Source organism: Colobus angolensis, unplaced genomic scaffold (genome assembly GCF_000951035.1).
Source record: "Colobus angolensis palliatus isolate OR3802 unplaced genomic scaffold, Cang.pa_1.0 Scaffold224, whole genome shotgun sequence".
Lineage (NCBI taxonomy): Eukaryota > Metazoa > Chordata > Mammalia > Primates > Cercopithecidae > Colobus > Colobus angolensis.
The window spans coordinates 7,230,268-7,253,481 of NW_012115422.1; positions in this window are offsets into that span (position 1 = coordinate 7,230,268).

The following is a 23,214-nucleotide window of genomic DNA, read 5'->3' on the forward strand; positions in this document are numbered from 1 at the left end:
CCCTCCTCCCCACATCACACACTCACACACATACAGACATGTACATGGGTGAAAATCAGGGTTTAAAAATAAGTTTTGTGGCCTTCTATTTCTGTAGGACTTCTCAGAACTCTAACATAATACACACAGTTAATTCCCAAGTCAAGGATATCATTTGTAACTTATTTAACCAATTACCTTTTCCCAACCCTCAACTCATGGAATAGTGTATTAGTTAGGGTTCTGCAGAGGGACAGAACTAATAGGATGTATCTATATATGAAAGGAAGTTTATTCAGGAGATTGGCTCACAGGATTATAAGGTAAAGTTCCATGATGGGCTGTCTGCAAACTGGGGAAGAGAGAAGCTGGTAGTGGCTCAGTCCAAGTCCAAAAGCCTCAAAAGCAGGGAAGCCAAGAGTGCAGCCTTCAGTCTGTGGCCAAAGACCCAAGAGTCCCCAGCAAACCACTGGTGAAAGTCTGAAAGTCCAAAGCCCCAAAAACCTGGAGTCTGATGTCTATGGGTAGGAGAAGCAGAAGGAAGCATCCAGCACAGGGGAAAAAAAGGAAGCCAGAAACTCAGCAGGCAAGGTTATCCCACCTTTTTCCCCCTGCCTTGTCCTAGCCATGCTGGCAGCAGATTAGAAGATACCCACCCACATTGAGGGTGGGTTTTCCTCTCCCAGTCCACTGACTCAAATGTCAATCTCCTCTGGCAACACCCTCACAGGCACATCCAGAAACAATATTTTACCATCCATCTAGGCATCCTTCAATCCAGTCAAGTTGATAACTAATATTAACCATCATACATAGTTTTTATTATCTCATTTTACAAGCATTTCATGGAACATGAAAGGTGACCTATTCTTAACTTTCTACCGAATGTTGTTATCTTCTCTCAATAATTTCTCATGTGTGACTAACTTTTGTTTGAGTCATTCTCGTCATGGAGATCTTTCAACCCCACATGTCTATATTTCTCCACGTGACTAGCACCCACTATGTTAGTTCATCCTTCTATAATCATAATAACTAACTTTTGTAGAGTGCATATTATTGCCAGTAATAGTTTTAAATGCTTTATCAGTTCATTGAATGCTAATAAAAAATTTATGAGAAAGCTACTGCTTTTGTCTTCATTTACAGTTAGGCGACCTGCACGACGGGAAAGTTAAATATTTTGACCAAGGAAATAAAGCTAATAAATGGGAGGAGCCAGAATTCAAACACAGGCACTCTGGTTCCAGAGTCCATGTTTCTAGACCACACTAGAAAAAAATCTAGAGCTTTCTAAATTTTGTTTTCAGCAATGAGTCCCACCTCAAATCTGTATTTCTTATGACTTTTTTTTCTAAGTTTTATGTCCCAGGTGTAGGCACTCCTCTACATGACAGCATTATCATAAGATTTCTCAAAGAATTCTCTCTTTCAAGTTAATCATCCCCAATTCCTTCTCTCTTTCTTTTTTTATTTGATTTTATTTTTTGAGACAGAGTCTCACTTTGTCGCGCAGGCTGGAGTGCAGTCTTGTAATCTTGGCTCACTGCAACCTCCACCTCCCAGGTTCAAGTGATTCTCATGCCTCAGCCTCCTGAGTAGCTGGGACTACAGGTGCCCACCACCATGCCTGGCTAATTTTTTTGTATTTTTAGTAGAGATAGGGTTTCACCATGTTGGGCAGGCCGATCTGGAACCCCTGATCTCAGGTCATCTACCTGCCTCAGCCTCCCAAAGTGCTGAGATTACAGGCATGAGCCACTGCCACTGACCCTCTCTTTCAAGTTAATCATCTCTAAATCCATCTCCAAACTCTTCTTCGATATGACATATTTACCCAACCTACTCCCTAGGCTAGTGTTCCAGTTTGACAAATTTTTTCTTAAGATTCTCTCTCTGATATTTTTGAGTTAAAAAATAATATAAGCTTTAGAATCTGAGCTAGATACAGATACTGGCCCACTACTTCATTAACGTGTAATGAAAAAGTTCAAGTTTCCTCACTTGTAAAAGTTGGAACTATGATGTGGTTTGGATCTGTGTCCCTGCTAAATCTCACATGGAGTTGTAATCCCCAGTGTTGGAGGTGGAGCCTGGTGGGAGGTGATAGGATTATGAGAGTGGATCCTTCATGAATGGTGTGATGGTTAATATTAGGTGTCAACTTAATTGGATTGAAGGATGCCTAGATAGCTGGTAAAGTATTACTTCTGGGTGTGTCTGTGAGGGTGTTGCCAGAGGAGATTGACATTTGAGTCAGTGGACTGGGAGAGGAAGACCACCCCTCAATGTAGGTAGGCACCATCCAATAAGCTGCCAGCATGGCTAGAGCAAAACAGTCAGAAGATGGGATAAACCACCTTGCTGAATCTTCTGGCTCTTATCTTTCTGCCATGCCAGTTGCTTCTCTCTGCTCCTCCTGCCCTTGGACATCAGACTCCAGGTTCTCCGGCCTTTGGACTCTTGGACTTACACAAGTGGCTTGCTGGAGGCTCTCAGGCCTTCAACCAGACTAAAAGCTGCACTGTCGGCTTTTCTGCTTTTGAGGCTTTTGGACTCAGACTGAGCCACTACTCATGTTTTTTTCCCCCACCTTGCAGGTGGCCTACTGTGGGACTTCACCTTGTGATTGTTTGAGTCAATTCTCCCTAATAAACTCCCTTTCAGATATACATCTATCCTATTAGTTCTGTCCCTCTGAAGAACCCTAATTAATACAAATTGTTTAGCACCATCCTCTTGGTGCTGTTCTTGTGATAGAATTCTCATGAGATCTGATTGTTTTAAAGTGTGTAGCACTGCTCTGCTCTCTCTGTCTTGTTGCTGGTCCCACCATGTGAGATGCACCTGCTCCTGCTTTGCCCTCCACCATGAGTAAAAGCTTCCTGAGGCCTCCCCAGAAGCAGATGCCACAATGCTTCCTGTACAGCCTGCAGAACTGTGAGACAATTAAACCTCATTTCTTATAAATTGCCCAGTCTTTGTTATTTCTTTATAGCAATGTGAGAATGGGCTAATAGAGACTATAATATGTATTTTATATACTGGCTGTGAAGACTGAATAAGGTGATATATATTTAGGGCATATTTATTGGGCCCAGCACAAGAAGGGAAAATTGATTCTATTTTCCTTAGGTGATGCTAATCTGGTCCACATATGTAGGCTCCTGGCCAGCCTGCGTTTCTACTCTACATCCATCCATCATTCTCTCCAGGTCAATGTCTTTCCTGGGAGATGAATGCATTTCTTTATTTTATGCACAAAAATTCTTTCACTTTATAGTGACTTTTCTGTCATCTTGTCCCCAAAAGATGGGAGCACAAATCCTGTATGTAGACTGCATAATGTTTCCCTAAAGATGCCCATCTCATTCTCAGAAACTGTGAATATGTTAATTATATGATTAAAGCACTTTGCATGTGATTAAAGTGATAGATGGAAAGATGATCCTGGATTATCTGGGTGGGACAACTGTAATCATAAGGGTCCTTCAAAGAAGAAGGCAGTGAAGTTAGAGTCCAGGAGAAAAACCTTGGTTTTTTCTAAGAAGCAGAGAAAAAATTAGAGTGATGCACATTGAATATGGAGAAAGGGGCCACAAGCCAAGGAATGTGGGCAACCTCTGAAAGTTGGAATAGGCAAGGAGACAGTTTTCCCCCTAGAGCCTGCAGAAGAAATACAGCCCTGAAGACACATTTTAAACCTCTCACCTTCAGAGGTATACAATAATAATGTGTGTTGCTTTAATTCACTAAGATGGTAGTAATTTTTTACACTAGTATTAGGAAACTATCACAAAGTGTGACCATGTGGCAATTAAACTAAACATGCTAAGGCTCAGTTTTCTGTCTGAGCTGTTGTGAAGTTTAGATATCATGCATAGGAAAACCTTTTACAAAGATTCGAGAACATAATGCTTAAATGATAGCAGCAGTTATACAGGGAGTAGTGAAAGTGTTCCTCCCTATTACTATTAATTAGAGTCCATATTTGAGCTCAGTATCACCAAAAATTTGAGAGTAATCTTGTGCCTAATTCAGTGGTCTTTATGTAGCATTATTCTGGCTTCTGGTTTTACTCTTTAAAAATGTTAATGTCATGTTTCTGCTTAAACACCAAAAGCGTCCCATCTCAATGAAAACAATATTTGAACATATTGCATGGTTTACCAGGCCCTAGAGAATGTGGCCTCTGCCTATAGCTTTAGCCACATGTCAGTCCTCTGGGTTTCAAGCACTCTGGACATTCTTTCATCAGGGATTTTTGTTTACTCTTTCTTCTTCCTACACTGTAGGACTGGATACTTCTTATCTCCAAGTCAGCCCAAATACGGCCTCTTCAGAGAGAGACCTTCTCTGTTATCACCCTAGCTTGTTTCCCCACAACCAGGAGTGCTCTCTTATTCCCATTTTTTCTTTTACCTTATAATACTCATCCTTATCTCAAATTGCAATAGATCTGCATGTGATTACATGTTTACTATCCATCTCCCCTTCTTTGGGTGTAGGCTCCATGAGTACAAGGACTTGTCTATCTTGTTCACTACTGTATGTTCAGTGTACTTTGCTAGACACCTGGGGTATTCAAATATAAATAAAGCATGGGTAGTGGTTTCTAGTTCTTCTGGTGGTTCTAATTCATTGAATACCAAAGTTCCTGATAATAGCCATTGGTCATCTCCCTATATACAGTTTGAGAGAAGCTCTCTCTCACGTTGATGGTTGAAATCTCTCAGCATCAACTGAACATCCTAATGTGGCTCTATACTAAGTCTTGGTTCTTCACTCTGGTTGATCCTCAGTTTCTTAAGCCTTAGAACTTATGGGCCAAAATTTCAGCTACCATGTTCTTGGTAATATCTTTTACTCCAACTTCTTGTTGACTGTTCACAACTCATATGTCTTTCCACTTCAGATAACTTAAACCAGTTTGATTAATTTTTTTCTGGTTGCTATATGGTTTACAATATTCATCTTTACTTATCACTATCTATATTTGGGTATTACTATACTAATTCATATGCAGGGTAAGAATTTCATGACAATATTCTCCCAGACTTACTCTTTTATCTTTTTGCTATTATTCTCATGTTTTAATTTTACTTATTTTATAAATTATACAATATAATAATATAGTTGCTTTAGAGAGTTAATTAGTTTTGTGGCAATTGATAATTTAAAATTTTTAAAAATTACCTTGTTCTTCCATATCTGAGAGTCTTTATTACTTTGCGCAGATCCAAGTTTCTACCTGGTATTATGCGCTCTGTTTGAGGAACATCGTTTCAAATTTATTTTAGTGCAAGTCTCCTGGCAATGATATAGTTCTCAGAATTTGTGTTTCTGGTGTCCCTTTTTGCTTTCATTTTTCACTGCATTTAATAATCTGGTTGAACAGGATTTTTTCTTTCAGCAAGTTAAAGATATTATTCCATTGCTTTTTGCTTTGCATGATTTCTGACAAGAAGTCTGCTTTAATTATTATGTTTGTTCTTTTACCATTTTTTTTTCCCTTAGTTATCTTCAAGATTTTTCTCTTTGTTTCCGATTTGCTGCTGTTTGAACTATCATGTGTGATGTATCTATGTGTTTTGTGGTATTTTTACTTTATTTTGTTTTAAATTTGGGTATTCATTTATCTTGGGTTTCGTAAATTCTTTAGATTTGTTTTCAAATGTGTTTCACAATTTCTTCTGAAGATTTTTAGTCTTTGTCTTTTCAAATATTTCTTCTGTCCTCTTCTCTTTCTCTTCGCCTTCTGTAACTCTAGTTACACATTAAACTAGTTGATCAAACCAGAAGTTTGAAGTTCTGTATTTTTTCACTCTTTTCCTCCCTTTTTGCTTCAGTGAGGATAATTTATATTGATCTATTTTGAGGTTTAACGATACTTTCTTAAGTCATGTTAAGTCTGTTGATAAGCCTGCCAGAATAATGTCTGATATAATGTTTTTCTTGTCTAGCATTTCCACTTGATATTTCTAATAGTTCCCATATCTCTTGCTAACATCCCTCATCTTCTTATGCATGATGTCTATCTTTTCCACTTGAGCATTTAGTCAACTATTTTATAGTCTCAATGTAATGGTTTTAACCTCTAGGTAATCTCTGAGACTGGTTCTATTTATGTATTTCATATCTCTTAGCTATAGTTTTTTTTTTTTTTTTCCTTCTGCTTTGTATGTCTTATAATTTTTTCCTCAGGGTAAAATGTCAAGTATAAAATAGTTTAAACAAGTAAATATTATTTACATTAGAAATGATTCTTCTGTAAGGAAAATGGCATAGCAATTTGAATCAATATAGTAGAAGTTGTGCTAGACTTGAGTTTTATTTTTAGCGCATTATAGACTTCAGATTCTTCTAGTTGTGGACTCTCATTCCTTGCAGGTAGGGTGACGGCTGTGATGACAGAATATTTTGAGGGTTTGTACTCCATTTTCAACTGTCAGTCATTCCTGCTCACTTGCATGGGTTTTTTCTCCATGTTGTTCTGCTCGCCCAGTGTAGACTGCTGCTGTGACTCAGTGCAAGGCTCATTGTGGGGATGACAATCGGTTTCTGTTGTGCTGTTTCAGCTTCAGGCTTAGTTTGACTTTGCATATCTAAGCTTTGGGTTTGGGCTTTCTCAGCATTATTGCTTCTCCTTTCCATGGCAGTCAACCTCGGCCTTGATTCTGTGGTTAATCTTTTTTTTTTTTTTTTGAGACGGAGTCTCGCTCTGTCACCCAGGCTGGAGTGCAGTGGCCAGATCTTAGCTCACTGCAAGCTCCGCCTCCCGGGTTTATGCCATTCTCCTGCCTCAGCCTCCCGAGTAGCTGAGACTATAGGCACCTGCCACCTCGCCCAGCTAGTTTTTTGTATTTTTTAGTAGAGACGGGGTTTCACCGTGTTAGCCAGGATGGTCTCGATCTCCTGACCTCGTGATCCCCCCGTCTCGGCCTCCCAAAGTGCTGGGATTACAGGCTTGAGCCACAGCGCCCAGCCTCTGTGGTTAATCTTGAGTAAAATTTTCCTGCCCTTTCAAGTGTGTTTCAAGACCACATCTGCTTGGTACTGGAATAGGATCCTTGGTGCATGATTGTTTTCTGCCTCTCTCCTAAGTGGAGAGATAGGTTTTCTACTGTAGCCTCCACCACAATGGGTTTTTTTGTTGCTGTTCCTTAGACACTATGGGTTTTGCTTCCTCTTCCAGGAAGAGGTGTTTGCTCCTCTTCAAGGTATTTGTTCATGTGAGAGAAGGAGCCAGTCAGAGGGTTAGAGTTTCATGACATCCTTCCTCCTCCCCCATAGCATCTGCTAATTAATTACCTCCAGGCCTGTTCTACCCAGGGCTTCTGTCTTTGAACTCCTGCTCTGCCATATTCTTTCTCATGAGATCCCAGTGGAAGTTCATGGTGGGTTGGAAGGTGAGGAAGCTTGCTAGTGAGTAAAACAAGAACCCAACTAAATCTGGAGCCTTCAGCAGACACATTAGCTCATATTGTCCAAAATTGTAAATATTATAGTTGATTTCTTCTAACTCTCTTGTATAGTGACCACTCCTTCCTCCCATGTTCTGTCACAAGTGAGCCAGACTGAATGTTCTTTCTTTGGAGAAGCTTGTCTCACTTTGTAATTCAGCCAACTGTTTGCCCTATCAACTCTTTGATTGGTCAACTAAAATTGTGATTTTGTAGTTTTCGTATTTTTCACATTGTTAAGGTTTGAAAAACACTCTTAACAGTTTTCTGCAGACTAAAGAGAAATGAGGAAAACCCAGGCAGTTTTCCATGGCTTTTTGTAATTGTACCATCACAGGGTTACCAGCACAAAATGTCTTCTTAAAAGAAAAAGAAAACCATATACATTAAATGATGACAAATATGACTCCTGGCAAGGGAAAAGAAAAGCTTTATTATAGAGCATAATAATTTTAAGGGTAATTTTAAAAAGTATGGTTGTGATTATATGATTTTTAAAAGCACTCTTGTGTTAATTTCCATATTTTGGATCAGAAATTTGTGCCCAGTAGTGAGAGTCAAATTCAGGAAAAAATGTAAATAAGGCTAGGGGTTAAGTATCTAGTAGAGAGTCACTGCAAGTTCATAGGTAACAGGTTAAGATAAATCTATTACATATCACAAGGGATAGATTTTAAAGTAATAATTTAAAAGCATTAACCACAAAAGAGGCTTTATTTGACTAGGGAGGAATTAAAAGCAGGCAAAGACTGCAAATGAATACCACTTTGATTGCAAAAGTACACAGAGATAAACTCATCCCTTGAGAAGTGTTCCCCAACTTTATGAAGGGATTGAATGAAACAAAAGAGTCTTAATAATAATGAGCAATAATCGGCTCTTACAGCTGACCTTTCCCATAAAATCCCCTAAGGGCTTAGTGCGTGTTGAATATTATACCAATTTGAAATAGTAAAGAGGATTGTTAGGCATAGAAACCATTTCAGATATTGACAGGACCCATAAACTATGACAGAGAGAATTTTTAAAAGTTCTCCAGGGATTACAAAGCAAATGCCTTCAGGTATTGGGTAGGTAACGTAAATGAGGGAAGCTGTCCTGCTGTAAGACAAATATAAATAGTGAGGTTTGAGGGACCTAGGTCAAGATTTTCAAATCTTAATTGCTTTAAAAATTGAGCCAAAGTAACTGCATCTGTAGACTCTAGGGTTCCCTCTCCCTGCCGTATCTACAACAGCATTTTATCACTATGTTAACTAAAGTGTTCAGTTTCATAGCTTGCATCTATGTGTCTTACTATATCACACAGCCAACTCTTATATGACATGTTTACTTGCCTGCTAGAAATTGAGTCTCTTGGACATATTTTTGTTTGCAACTAAGAGTACTATGATGCCCAAAAATCTCTCCTAAATAAATTATTAAAACCTTACTGAGGTAGTACTTGTCAAATTGGAACATAGTTCATGAGCTAAAGAAGCTTATACACTCACACCAAGTTCTCTTCTGCAAGCCTAACTTAGAGAGTTAAGAGGAAAGATGAGTGAAGTAAAGATAAATCTTTTCTTTCTTCTTGTTCTTTGGAAAACATTTGCCCAAGTGGATATGTTTTATTTAACATGTGTTGTTTAACATGTTGTAGAAAGATAGAGAATATGACTGACTTACTGATTTGGAAGATAGCAGGGCACATTTTTATCTATAGAAGGAAAAGCAGCCATACACACACTCACAAACAGAAAACCAATATCAAGTAAAAATAAGGAGTAGAGAAGAAAATATTTAGAAGTAGATAAACTGGGTTAAATCTATGGCCAGTAGAAATACAACAATTTGTGCTTTCCTCTGGGAGACTACACATAATTCTTGGATTTGGGTAGAGATATGAGATTAAAATCTGTGTTTATTGGAATCACAATTCTGATGCTCAGGAGAAAGGGGAAATACATGCCTCATTTGTTATGACCAGTATCTGAGAAGGCAAAACTCATAGGCTATTTTTTATTATCTACAGAGTAGATATAAGATTGTTTTCTGAGACTTCAGCTGCATGAATTTTTGTACTTTGGAAGTAAATAAGAGAGAGTCGTATAGTGAGAAAATCTCAGAGTTTCTGATGTTTTTCATAATTGAGATCCATAAATATTAAGAATTATATGACTAATTAATTAATTTAGTCCTTGGGGTCTGAATTTATTTTTATAGTCATAAAAAGTAATTATATTATTTGATATGGGCTCAGTTTTAAAGCTTACTTCTTTGTACTTCTTTTGAAGCTCCTGTCCAAATTCTTATAGGACTCTCTATATTGGCTTGGTTTTAACATAAAATTAGTTGAAGGTGCTTAAACATAAAATAAATAAAATCCCACATGCTAATAGCCCTTATAAAAACATAAAATCCAAGTAAACTTAATTAGTCAATACTAAAGAACTATGAGCGTAATAAAATTTACACAAAAATATAAGATAAATGGTGTTGCTTTGCTAACATGACACTTCTGGTTGAAAGGTGGATAGAGTGCTGATTTTATCATGGTCCAACAGCTTATACTACTATATGCCTGTGTTGACTCAATTTGTCACAACTTGTCCCACCTCAAGCTAACATTATTCCAGAGCATTTCATAGAGTCGTCAGGAATGGTTCATAATCTACAGTTTATAAAAAGCTGGCCCACAGGTATAGTACTTGCTCAATGCTTTGCACTAACTGGGACATATTACACTGATTGGGACCCCATGTAAATAAAAAGAGAGAGAAAAAATAGGGCAAACAATACATAAAGCATGCATTAAAAAAAAAAAAAAAAAAGCAAAACATTACAACATAGAAACCCTTAAAGAAACTTCCATTTGTTTTGTTTTTAATGTAGAATTTTCTCATGGGAGACAAACTGTTGAAAGAATTTCCAGTAGTCCCCTCCTCACTAATGATCATTTCCTCTTGTAATTATCTTGATAAGTTTTAGAGAATAAATTTCATAGAAAGCTGCCCAGAAGTCCTTTCTCAGTCACTCAGAGTCCATGCTCCAGTGAGAAGCTGCTGGCAGCCACGACAAGCTTGAGGCAGGTGGGTGAATTCCAAGCCTATGCTAAGTGCTCAACCTGAGGAAGATTATCTAGAGAAGTCACTTGTAAATTTTGGGAGGTGGCAAGCACAATACCTTGAGATATTGCCTTAATTTACCTCGTTTATTACTCCAGCCTAGATTGATGTGACAGCCTGTTAGAGATTAAAGACAGTGTTTATTCCTAATTTATAATGCTAATGCTTCCCAAGGAATGTGGTGAAGGATTACACAATTAGCAATTTCACTCTTTCATCATCGCAGTGGAATTTGCAGAAGGCACCCCACCCAGTGTTGAACTGTGGTTGTGTTCATGTGTTGAACAATTATGTGTTCTGACCATTAAATCAGTCAGTTGTGCCTGATGCTGATTTTCACTTCTGTAGCTTTTGACGAAATATTTCACTCAAGATAAAGTCTAGAAACCCCTAGGCTAAATTTTATTATATTCTTTCTTAAATAATGTTAAAACGACTTTCATAATATAGAATACACTAGATTTCTTTCTCGTGTTGCTGAAGGTATTTTTGACAATTTTGTGGGTATTTGACTCGCAAATAAAGAGAAGGATGATTGCTGGCCCTTAAAATCTGTACATGTTTTGCCATCTGTTTAGAAGCCAAAATTATGCAATCCATAATTTTAGGATGAATTTAAGCATAGATATTTCCCTTCTTTAGTATCCAACATAATCAAACTTTTTTTACATGTTTTGGCTTATTATTTTTATCATTACCATTTCATTACCTTCTACTTATTAAGATGCACTTGTTACAGTAGACTAGGAAGTAAAAAGACATATTTTTTCAACTACAAAGCTATCAGAAGTGAGAAAATGTTCCGTCTATTGTAGAATTTGGCACAGCAGTATTCACAGATATTCTTCTTACATGTGTCTTTTGAATGGCTTCTTAAGAACATTTTCCTCTAACTAATTCTCTTTTAAGAAAAGAACTGACTGTCACTAAACAAATTCTATGGAGTAGTCTTTATTTTAAAATGTGTTGCCCTAGAACGGAAAAAAAAAAAGATCTATAAACCTTAAATTCAAATAGTTTCTTGAATGATGGCTTTTTTTTTGTTTAACCACTATATGGATTAATACACTATAGATATCAAACTAAATTGAATATAGTTACTGGAATGTTTGTAAATATTGCTGTGCTATTGCTGCTTAATCAACTATACTTGGCCTCATTTTTCTAAATTAACTTTTGTTAATAATAAAAAGCCTAATCACTATTTCGGCTATGTTAAAAGTGACAAGTACTTGTTAAATTGGATTTGAAGATATCACTGGGTATAAACCCACTGCTCATGAAAATTTAATAAAAAACCCTTAAGATGTGAAAGAGGGACAATGATATAATAAGTTTTTGTTTACTTATCATACTTCAGACTTATTCTCAAGTGAGACTTTAAAAAAATTGCATTAATGAGCAAGAACCATATGGCTTGTGATGGAGATATTGCAAGAGTGGCATAAATCCAGCTGTCCATTTCCAGCACATAAGCATGTTTTATTTTCTGTTTAATTGTTTCTAGTGAAAGAATTTGCTTATGTGCTAAATATACACAAAACATTTTATTCTCTTTTTATGCAGTTAGTAATGAATATTCTGTCATCATCAGTATTGCATATTTACAAAGTACCTTTCCTTTCAGTAATTCACATAATTTATAACCAAATTATAAGGCCATTTATGTAAATATTTTGCATGCCTACTTAACAACCTTGAAGCTTGCCATGTGTTCACATTCAGGGAGTCACAAATAATTTATAGGAGGTCAGTTATAATGAAATGGATTTTATTAATTTTATTTTCTGTTTATTAAACTGGAAATGAGGAGTGGAGTCAGAGGCAGCTAAATAGGGAAGGAAATGTAGCATGCCAACCTCAATTTTAGGCCAGTTATATGCAATATATCTGTTGAAGAGGGGGGCAAAAGAGATATTAGAAAACGCTTTTAAAAATGTTTAAATGTTGTTTAAATAATTTAAAAAATTCTCTGAGTCGATATAATAAATTAATGTAATGACTTTCTTATTGTTAAAATCCCCAAATATTTCAACAGAATTTTTTCAATCATTTTATTTTTATATTTTATTTTTTGGAGGTGAAGTCTTTTCTGTCACCCAGGCTAGAGTGCAGTGGTATGATGTTGGTTGACTGCAACCTCTGCTTCCCAGATCCGAGTGATTCTCCTGCCTCAGCCTCCCAAGTAGCTGGGATTACAGGTGCCAGTCATCATGACTGCCTAATTTTTTTGTATTTTTAGTAGAGATGGGGTTTCGCCACGTTGGCCAGGCTGGTCTCAAACTCATGACCTCAGATGATTCTTTCACCTTGGCCTCCCAAAGTGCTGGGATTATAGGCATGGACCACCGTCCCTAGCCTCAACTACCTTTTAAATCTTGGTATTAATAATATTGTGCTTTATCCTGCATACATGCAAGAATCATTTATTGATGGTTACCATGTATCCAATACTTTATTAGATATTCAAATTTGCACTTACATCAGAAAAAGTGTTCAGAACTCACAAATTCTTAGTCCATAGACTGAGTCCGATCATGCTATATGCATAGTTTGTTTTGCAGGTTATTTTATAAACTTTTTTGAATTAGATGCAATGTTTAACATTTGGGACATTGCACAGAATAATCTAGATTAAGAGTTTTGAAAGAAATTAGTACAGCCACTATGGAGAACCTTCAGTGTGGAGGTTACTAAGTAAACTAAATATAGAGCTATGATATGATCCAGTAATCCTACTACTGGGTATATACCCGAAAGAAAGGAAATCAGCATATTGAGGAGATATCTGCACTTCCATGTTTGTTGCAGCACTGTTCACAATAGCCAAAATTTGAAAGCAACCTGTGTCTATCAACAGATGAATAGATAAAGAAAATGTGGTACTTATACACAATGGAGTACTATCTAGCCACAAAAATAATTAGATTCTGTAACTTGCAACAACATGAATGGAACTGGAGGTTATTAAAATAAGCCAGAAACAGAAAGACAAACATTGCATGTTTTCACTTGTTTGTGGAATCTGAAAATCAGAACAGTTGAACTGATGAAGATAAAGAATAGAATGGTGGTGACCAGAGTCTGGGAAGGTAGTGGGTGAGAGGTGGGGGGTGGAAATGGAGATTGTTAGTGAGTACCAAAAAATAATTAGGAAAAATGACTAAAACCTAGTATTTGATGAGAGCCCAGCAGGGTGACTATTGTGAATAATAATTTAATTATACATTTAAAAATAACTAGATGTAGATAATTGGATTGTTTTAAACACAAAAGATAAATGCTTGAGGGGATAGAAATCCCATTTTACATGATGTGATTATTATACATGTCCACTTCAAAACATCTTATTTACCCTATAAATATATAGACTATGTACCCAAAATTAAAGTAAAAAACATAAAAAAGAAAAAATTCCAATCTATAATTCCATATTGAGCTAAACTATTAAAGAGGCAGAGTGAAGTGCTATTATCAGACAAACAAAAACCACATTTTCAAAAAGTTTGGCTGTAAAGAAAAGAGACAATTTTTATAGGAGTAAGTGATGGATACAGAGTCTGATAATAATGTTAAATTTGTAGAAACTTAAAAATGTTGATAGACCAAATGGTGGAAACTGATAGAGGTAGTAATAGAAAGGCAAGAGAGGAGAAAGAAGAAGGGATGAGGAAAAAAGGTAAAGAGAGAGAGAGGGGAGATTACTGTTAGAAAAACTTGAAAACCTATGACACAGGTGGAAATAAGATTTTGAGGAAGTTAGAATGGGCACATATATGAGAGAGTCAAAAGTGACATTGAAAAACAGAGAAAAAGGGAAGTGAAGAGAATGATTACTAAAAACGAGTAAAATAATTGATAAGGGATACTGAGAGTTCAACTGATGTTTAAAAGCATAAATTTCTACCAGCAACACTACTACCATTTCTGTTCTTAAATAAGGAAAAATTATATTTCTAAAATTACAACAGTTTCTGAATTTTTTTTATTTTGTCATTAGAGACAGGAATCTTGCCATGTTGCCTAGGCTGGTCTCAAACACCTCAGGGTGGGAGGATTACTTAATTCCAACTCCCAAGTAGTTGAAATTACAGGTGCAAGCCACCGTGTCAGCTCAGTTTCTGAATTTTAGAGCAAAGTTAAATTCTCTCTTTAAGGGAGAATCTTTAGTGAACTTTGTAGTTATGTAGTCCTACCCACAGCTTTTGAAATCTAAAACTAGTGATTCCAAAAACAGATGCTTTAATTTGGACTGTTAAATAATATATTCAGTTATATAAAATATAATTTATTTCATAATGGGAAAATAGTTAAATAGTTTATTTTTATCTTTCTATGGTAAGACCTAGAAACCGACTGAGATGCTGGATTTTAAGAAAAAGCACAGAAATAAGGGAGACTTAAAATCAGTTGGTGGAGAGTAATGGTCCAAAGACTAGCATGTCAGTTAGGAGTGAAGAAAAGAGAGGGTCTTACAAAATTTTCTGTGTAAGGACATTATCAAGAGATACTTGGGACCATTAGTTTTGTGGTACTGTTACCTGATATTTAGTTTTAAGATTTCCTTCCACTTAGTTTTCATCCATACATCTTATTGTCTACATATGCCTGGGAGCCTAAAGAAGTGGGTGACCTATGTATAGGCATTGGAACCAAGGTGAATTCAAGTGAACAGTAGCTTCACTGAGAAGCAATTACAGGATGGCCAGAGATGATGGGAGTTGAGAGCTTCCCAGAAGCACTTGTCTGAAGCAAGATATCTGACGAGGATGGCTAGAAAGAGAAAATGGGCATCTTACAGTCACATAGAATTTGAGCTTGAATTATGGCTGAGTTGGATACTAGAGGAAATGATAACCTTAGAGTATTAGATACTGTAGATGACAGGTTTTAGAATTACTTTTCATATCTCTCCATTTTCATTAAAACTATAAACCTTCACATCCAGAAGACTTAGAATTCTTGGTGTACTTTTACTAGTACCATTTCATTGGTGTTTAGCAAACTACCTTAGATTTGCTTAATTGTATTTTCTCAAATCCCTTTATCACTCTAAGATTAAGCTATTTGATGGAAAGTAATACATTTTACTCACCTTTTGACCTCCTTCAATACAAATACCAACACCAATACCAAAACCAGTACCAGTGCCAATGCCAATACCAATACCAATATAAATACTAATAGGAGAGTTCAAATCTTGACTCATAGTCTGCTTTTTACATTATATGCTATATCTCAATTGTTTTCCTGGACTTCCAAAATTTTCTTCCACAATGTTTATGCCATGTGATCTCTAGGTATTTCTAGCTATCTCAAACACAGAAACCCTCACTTTCCTGAGCCTTACCCTTCATTTTTGTTCTAATATTACCAACTCATGTTTACTTTTACTGCTTTGCTCCTGCTTTTCCTGTTGTCTGGAATTCTCTTTCCTGATTATTTAAGTCCTACTTCTATTTACACCTCAATTCCCACATCCTTCTCACCTGAACATCATACATGTCCAATTGAGACAGCCAAGTATGTGTGTGTGGGGGCATACCTGGAAAAATTCCAGCCAGCCTGCACACTGGGGTTGAGCCTTGGGAAGTTCGTGCAGTTTGCAGTGGGGAGGATGCTGGCCTCTCCTCTTCTTGTATGGAACCTAGGATCTAAGCTGCTAGCAGAAAGTCCTCTAGTAAGGACTCTGGCCTTGTAAGAGTCCCTGTTTCCCTCTTTTATTTCTTTTCATCCAATAAGATCCTCTCTTATCCACCATTCAAATTTTCTGAGTCAGAATTTTCATGGCTGTGTGACAAAGAACCCCATCTATGGCTGAATGGAAAAGTCCTGAAACATTTTTGGCGCCCAACTTGGGGCTCAAGAAGTGGTGAGTGAAATGGAGACTCAAAACCTCTCACTGTTGCTTCTAAGCCTTTTCATTCTTGGACTTCTGAGGATGGGAAAAACTGTACCCAACTCCCATCGCTCCAGGGCCTTTTCATTTTTTTTTTTTTTTCTTTTTCAGGACTGACCAGCAAGCAGCTGCTCTCTGCCACTCTCCCCTCCCAGCTGGCATTGGGACGCATGCCACAAGGGTCCCACACAGCTGACTGGCTGGCGTTTTCCACTGTGTACTACCAGAGCCTTCCCCTTCCCCAGCCAAGGGGCTTTACTCCATCAGAGAGTAATTAAGCGTTTCTCCTGGTGGAGGAACCAGTTGCATAAGAATAAGAGGTTCTTCCCCAGGCATTTTTAAACCTTTTTTCTTGCCTCTTCTCTACCACATCAGCAGTTACACTTTACTTTTTTTGTTAGAAGATGTTTTTACTAGGCCAGGCCCCACAACTATCATTGTTTATATTTGCTGTAAAGTTTTGCTTGGGAAATCAAGCCTCCGTCTTGTTTTACATCCTGAGGGTATGGCTGGTAGTTGCTTGGCAAGGCTTTGCTTATCAATCCTGCCTTAGGGGGTGAACCCTCTCTGGTTCAATATCTGCATGTTTTTCTAGACTTGTCTTTTAGAGGGCCCCATCCAGCCACTGGGTTTTCTTCTGCCTGTCTTTATGTTTACTGTGTGTAATGTCTATTAAAAGAGCTCTAATTAATTTGGAGTAAAGAAAGACAAGTACTTGGATCTAATATTTTTTAAAGGGAAGATAAAATCTGTGGTACCTTTCAGTTCATGTGACTTTAATCTTTAAGAAATAAAAACAGACCTAAACATGATTGGTAAAATGCAGGTCAGATGGAAGGTTTTCTAAGTGTTTTGAGGTTACAAACTGCTTTTGGGGGTTTGAGAACTATTTGACTTGCCATCTTCACAATTGGTAAGGCCTGGGGACATATGAAACTAACCATGCCCTTAATTAAGAAGGCAAACCTTGGCTGCAGTTAGCACACAAGACAACTTACCAAGTTTTACCTTAAAGTAAAAAATTGCTAGGAGTTAATTGAAACTACTAGAAATAGATTTATTTGCAAGGTGTGTAAGACTAGTAAAATGTGTTTAGTAAAAGGTTATAAGAAGGCATGGAAATGTAAACTTTTGCTTAGGGTTGAAGGATCACTTTGAGTTAGGAAAAAGCTGAAGGTTCAAAAAAGTGGTGGAAGAATTGTGGAATTAATCTTGCAGAAGTTGTGTGTGAACATATTGACTAAATTTAAAAAAGGGTATTATATGGTTTTCCTGGAAATTAGGCATTGAAATAAAAGCATAAGAAGGTTTTACTAAGGTGCCAATCTGCTCTTTGGCAAAATCTGTAAAGGGTTATAAAAGATTTTTGTGTCTTTAAAATTTCTGAGTCACCATTTTGGCAAAACAAATGACTCATGGTAATCTGGAATTCTATTTCATAATATCAAGTGTTTCAAACCTCAAAGATTTAACAGCCTTTCCAAAATCAAGTTTCAAAATTGTCTTCCCTGGCACCTTGCTTTTCAAATACTTCAGAGGGCCCCTGAAGTGTCCAGAAAAGAGAGGTTAATAGAATTATTTGACATGTTTAGGTACATGGGATTGCCCATGAATCTTAAAGATTATTCAATCGTTTCTAGGTTATAGCTTGGTGAATAATGTTAATATATGTTCCAAAATTGTATGGAATTTCTAAAATTCTAATGTCTAATTATATGCTATCAATAATCATTAAGGTTTTTGTGTTAAGGTATTATAAACCACGGAGATAACCAAACTTCTTTGTCAATTGTATTTCTATTATTATCTTAGACATTTGAATATTCAGTCAATTGTCTTGTTTTAATCCTTTTCAAAGATGGTTTATAATGAACTATAAAACTTTAACAGGTGCTCCCAAATACAGGCTTCCAATAATTTTAGAGATTGTAACACTGGAATAAAGGAAAATGTACAGGACATATAAAGAGATGAAATGTTCACAAATATTAAGCAAAACAAGAGTTAACTAAATGAACTGAAATCAGAGAGCTGACACAAATCTTTTGGACTTTTGCTTTGAATATTGCTGATCCTTATTTTGTTTTTCAGAGTCAAGGAAACTTATTTTGAACTATTTATGGTCTTTAATAATTAAGTAAATTATACACTCCTGTGATCAAAATTTGCAGCATGTTTGTTTCTCTCTGCCTGGTTCCTCTAGAATTTGGAAACTATCTGCAAGTATTCTTATGGCAATACAGTTGTTTGCATCAGTGCAATAAGAATCCATTTTTCTTTTGCAACAGAACACAATTGGAGAAAGTGGTTATTTTACCAAGGCTTTGACTAGAAGAGTATGCTTCCCTTTAAGGAGTCAATCTAGACTTGCAGAGCCAATAAAACCCCAGTGGGGAAACTGGTTTTACACCTTTGTCTATGCAGTCCCTGTAGAGGATTCCTGATGTGTGCTCAGTATAGAATGTTACTTTCTAACAGGTCCAGGAGCTCTAAGTTTATTATGGGACCTTCAGAGGAATGGATCACCAAACTAACAGGTGTTTGAGGATACAAACCCATGGTTGGGCTCTGCATTAAAAGGTATTATCTGAGATTCATTGTGGAACAAACTTCCATCAATCCAAAAGGCTTATGTAGAAATTTCTTGCTGCACTTTATGTGAATAATCAGGACAAATATGACAAAAGCCTATTTTGCAAACCATTCAATTTTATGATGATTTTTTAACAAAAATGAGGACTGGAGAGTAAGAAATCATGTTTTTCAAAACTTATACATTTGTCATTAAATTCTAAACTCATTAGTTGTTTTTAAGTTCTCACATACATTTTAGACTAACCCTGCTTGCTGCTGTGAACCAACCAGCAATCTCTGGCTGCAGCTCAGAAAGGACCAGAGGGATGGGTAATGTAGAAATCCGGATAAATATTCTAGTTCTGAGCAATTATCCTGGAAATCCTGCCAGGTAAGGAAATAAATAGGGAATAGATAGAGTGGCCATCACCCAGAGGTTTCCTTTTTGGGAAAGTAAGACCAAGGGACCTAACCAAAGTGAAGCGCCATGCACCCAAATCCTAGCAAGCATAACTATAGTTGCCTGTTATCTGAGTGTATCATAATGCATCCTTTTCTCTCCTTTGTTGGAAGAAGACTCAGTTCCATAGTTTCACCTTAGCATTCAGCTACGATAACGGAGTCCATGCAACCACCTGAGACACATTTTTATCTAGAACTCAATTCCGAGCTTTGGGTCAAAGCCCTAGAAAGGAAAACTGGATCTGAGGGATCCAGTGGCAAATGATAACAGAGGTTAAAAGCCACAGCAAAGGTGAGCACGGCTGATTCCTTCCAATTAAGCCAACCCCAAGCTTCCTGTTTCATGGATAAAGACCAGGCTAATATCCATGGCATAAATGAGGTCTAGGGAACTCCAAGGCTACTGACAGTAGGTGTGTGTGTTGGGGGGGAGGGGGTGGCGTGATAGAGGCATAGGTAAGAGCAGATAATTCTTATTCTCTATACCCTTCTTGCTTCATGGGTGCAAACCACTTTGGCACTCATGGCTGCACCTGCCAAGATCACCGAGACTTGAGTATGCAAAGATGGTAGAGGGAAAGAGAATGCACTTCCCTTTTTCTTTCAACTACTCTGGGTATCTACTAAGAAGAGAAGGGAACAGGGACCTTCTATCTTCTTTCTAGATGGGTAGCCATTCATCTTCAGTTGGTATCCCTTCTGAATGCATTATCCTGAACCACTGGGACTGCTTTGAAAAAAGCCTTATTTTATCCTTTCTCTTCCTCTGTCCTCTTCATGGATAGGTGATTCTCCATACTATGAGAAACTCCTGTGAGATGCATCCTTCAAACTGGAAAGAATTAATTTCCCAAACCTTAAACTGGTTGTCTTAGGATTGGACTCAGGGGAAGGAAACCCAGAGCCCAAAATGCTGCAAATGGGTAAAGGTTGTTTTTTTTTATTCACCATTTGGGCTTTTGGCCTCTTTTTTTCCTGTGAAAACTGGTAAAAGGTCTTGAGATTTTGAGCTATCCTTACCCCTCCCTTTGTTTCATTTTGATACATGTTTCATAATAACCTGGTTTGTCTGTTCTTGCCTTCAGGCCATCAAACTCCAAACAGTCATGCAACCCAAGCCTCTGATGATTGCCCTTTCTGCTGAGAACCCTTAGATAGGCCTCTGAGGGAGCTCTGACTGCTGTTTCCCCAAAACAGCACCCCCATCAGCAGGAAGCAGTTAAGATTGGTTTTTGTCCTTATCTTTATTCTAATGGCAGTTAGATGTACTTCTTTAGAGGGGGAAATGGGACAAACAGGTGGGAAGGGGTCCCTGGAAAGGAAAAACTCCAACCAGCTTGCACACTGGGGTTGAGCCTCGGGAAGTTCACACAGTTTGCAGTGGGGAGGAGCCTGGCCCCTCCTCTTCTTGTGTGGAACCTGGGATTCAAGCTGCTGGCGGGAAGTGCTTGAGCAGGAACTCTGGCCTTGCGAGAGTCCCTGTTTCGCACTGTTATTCCTTTTCACCCAATAAAACCCTGTCTTACTCACCAAGTTGCCTGCAAGCCTGAATTTTCATGACTATGAGACAAAGAACCCCATCTGTGGGTGAACTAAGGAAAATTCCTGCAAAACAAGTACATTGGGAGCTCTTTATTTGCACCTCTCACCATGCCAGGCACTTAATATATTAAATAATTATTTTCTGTATTGAATCCATTTAATATACACCTAGGCAAGTTCACATTCTTTATAAATGAAGAAAGCATAGTATAGGAAAATACTAATGTCTCAAGATCAGGCAAAGATCTATGGTAAACATGGGAGGGAAAACTCAGTGTTCATATCTATAATATCAGCTATAGGCTTTGAAACTAATAGATCACTATCCTTTTCTATACTAAATTTTCATGGGCTTGACTAAAGAAGTTTAAATTACACCAGTGGATCTCTGGAGGCTCACAGTTTGGAGTAACAGAATTGAAACTATGAAATTAATTTTGGCCCTGGTAGACTTCCTTTCCCACATTTCAATAAAAAGGTAATTTTCTTTTTTCTTTTTTTTTTTTTTTTGAGACGGAGTCTTGCTCTGTCGTCCGGGCTGGAGTGCAGTGGCCGGATCTCAGCTCACTGCAAGCTCCGCCTCCCGGGTTCACGCCATTCTCCTGCCTCAGCCTCCCGAGTAGCTGGGACTACAGGCGCCCGCCACCTCGCCCAGCTAGTTTTTTTTGTATTTTTTAGTAGAGACGGGGTTTCACTGTGTTAGCCAGGATGGTCTCGATCTCCTGACCTCGTGATCCGCCCGTCTCGGCCTCCCAAAGTGCTGGGATTACAGGCTTGAGCCACCACGCCCGGCTGGTAATTTTCAATAATAGTTGTACTTTATGTAGTTAAAATCGCAGTTGAAAACTATCTCTGAATTTCATTAGGTTTTTAATGTATTTCTCTTAATAGATGTACATATTTGTAAATTTATCTATTATCCACCTACCTGGCATATCATCCTTAGTAAGAGTTTAATACTGGACTAATTTTTCATTATTAATTATGTTTGTTTAAAGTCCATCTACCCAGCAACCTTCTATTTCTCTTTCTACCACTCCTAGGGTTATTTTTATTGCTTCGGAATCTTCCCACATTCATGGATCAATTTCATTATTTTTGTCTCCATCAATGCCATAGTACCACTTCCTGTTCACACAGGTTCCCCACTCACTGATCCTATGTTCCTAACGTCTGAATCATGCAATTCAGTGCTAGCAGTATAGTGTTTTATATAGTTCTCTACTTGCTGTAAAAAAATTTTTGTTTTGTTTCTATTCTCTTATACATTGTAAGTAACTCCAAAACTTATACTTAGTTTGTATCCCTCCCATTTTCAATTAAAGTAAGAAAAATATATGCAATAACATTCTTTTTAGCTGCTTGATTATAAATTAGTATACTCCTAAATAATCACACAAAATTTATCACTGGTCAAAGTTGAAAGTAAATAGAGGACGGCGATGCTACCAGGAAATAAAATTAGTGCTGTTATTGTGTCATTATTATAGTGCATCAGATAAATTATAGCATTTATTCTGAAAGAAAAACAGTTGGTGATAATACTATCCAGAAAAATTATGCTCTTCCCCTTGTAAATGTTTGTATTATTTATCATATATTTTTGTTATATCGTCAGTAGTGTTCAATCTACCATTTATTTGTTAACAGTGGGTTTTCTTTTAACCCCTCTATTGATGTAAGCTGCAGTATTGATTTCTCCAAATAGCCTAATGGTGTATTTGAATTACTGGCAAACTCTACTGATCTTGTCTTGTTCTGTTTACAAGCCTCTTTGTAATCAATCTTCCAGATACTCAGCAGTCAGGATGATTGTTACCAATTTCCGTTTAAAAGTATTTATGCTATTCAGTGCCTTGGTATATAACGTCAAAAAGAAATTTAACAGAGCTGGGTGGAGGCAGTTCAATATTACTGTGTTCAAAAAGAGATTACTTGTAATACAGTGAATATGAATGTGACAACAGTCATCTGTGCTGAAAAGCCTTGTATGTAAGTAATTTCGGACCACTTGCCTAGCCACTGGCAGAAACTGCTGAGGTGGATCACGCCACAGTAAAGGAAAATTAACCGCTTCCTCCTAAGGTCTTGTTCAAGCTGTAAGGTTTTTAAATTGGCTAGGAGGCACCCTAAGGGGGTGCTCTTTGGAAATTTGGACTGGGGGTTTCCCATTTGTTTCCTCTTTACT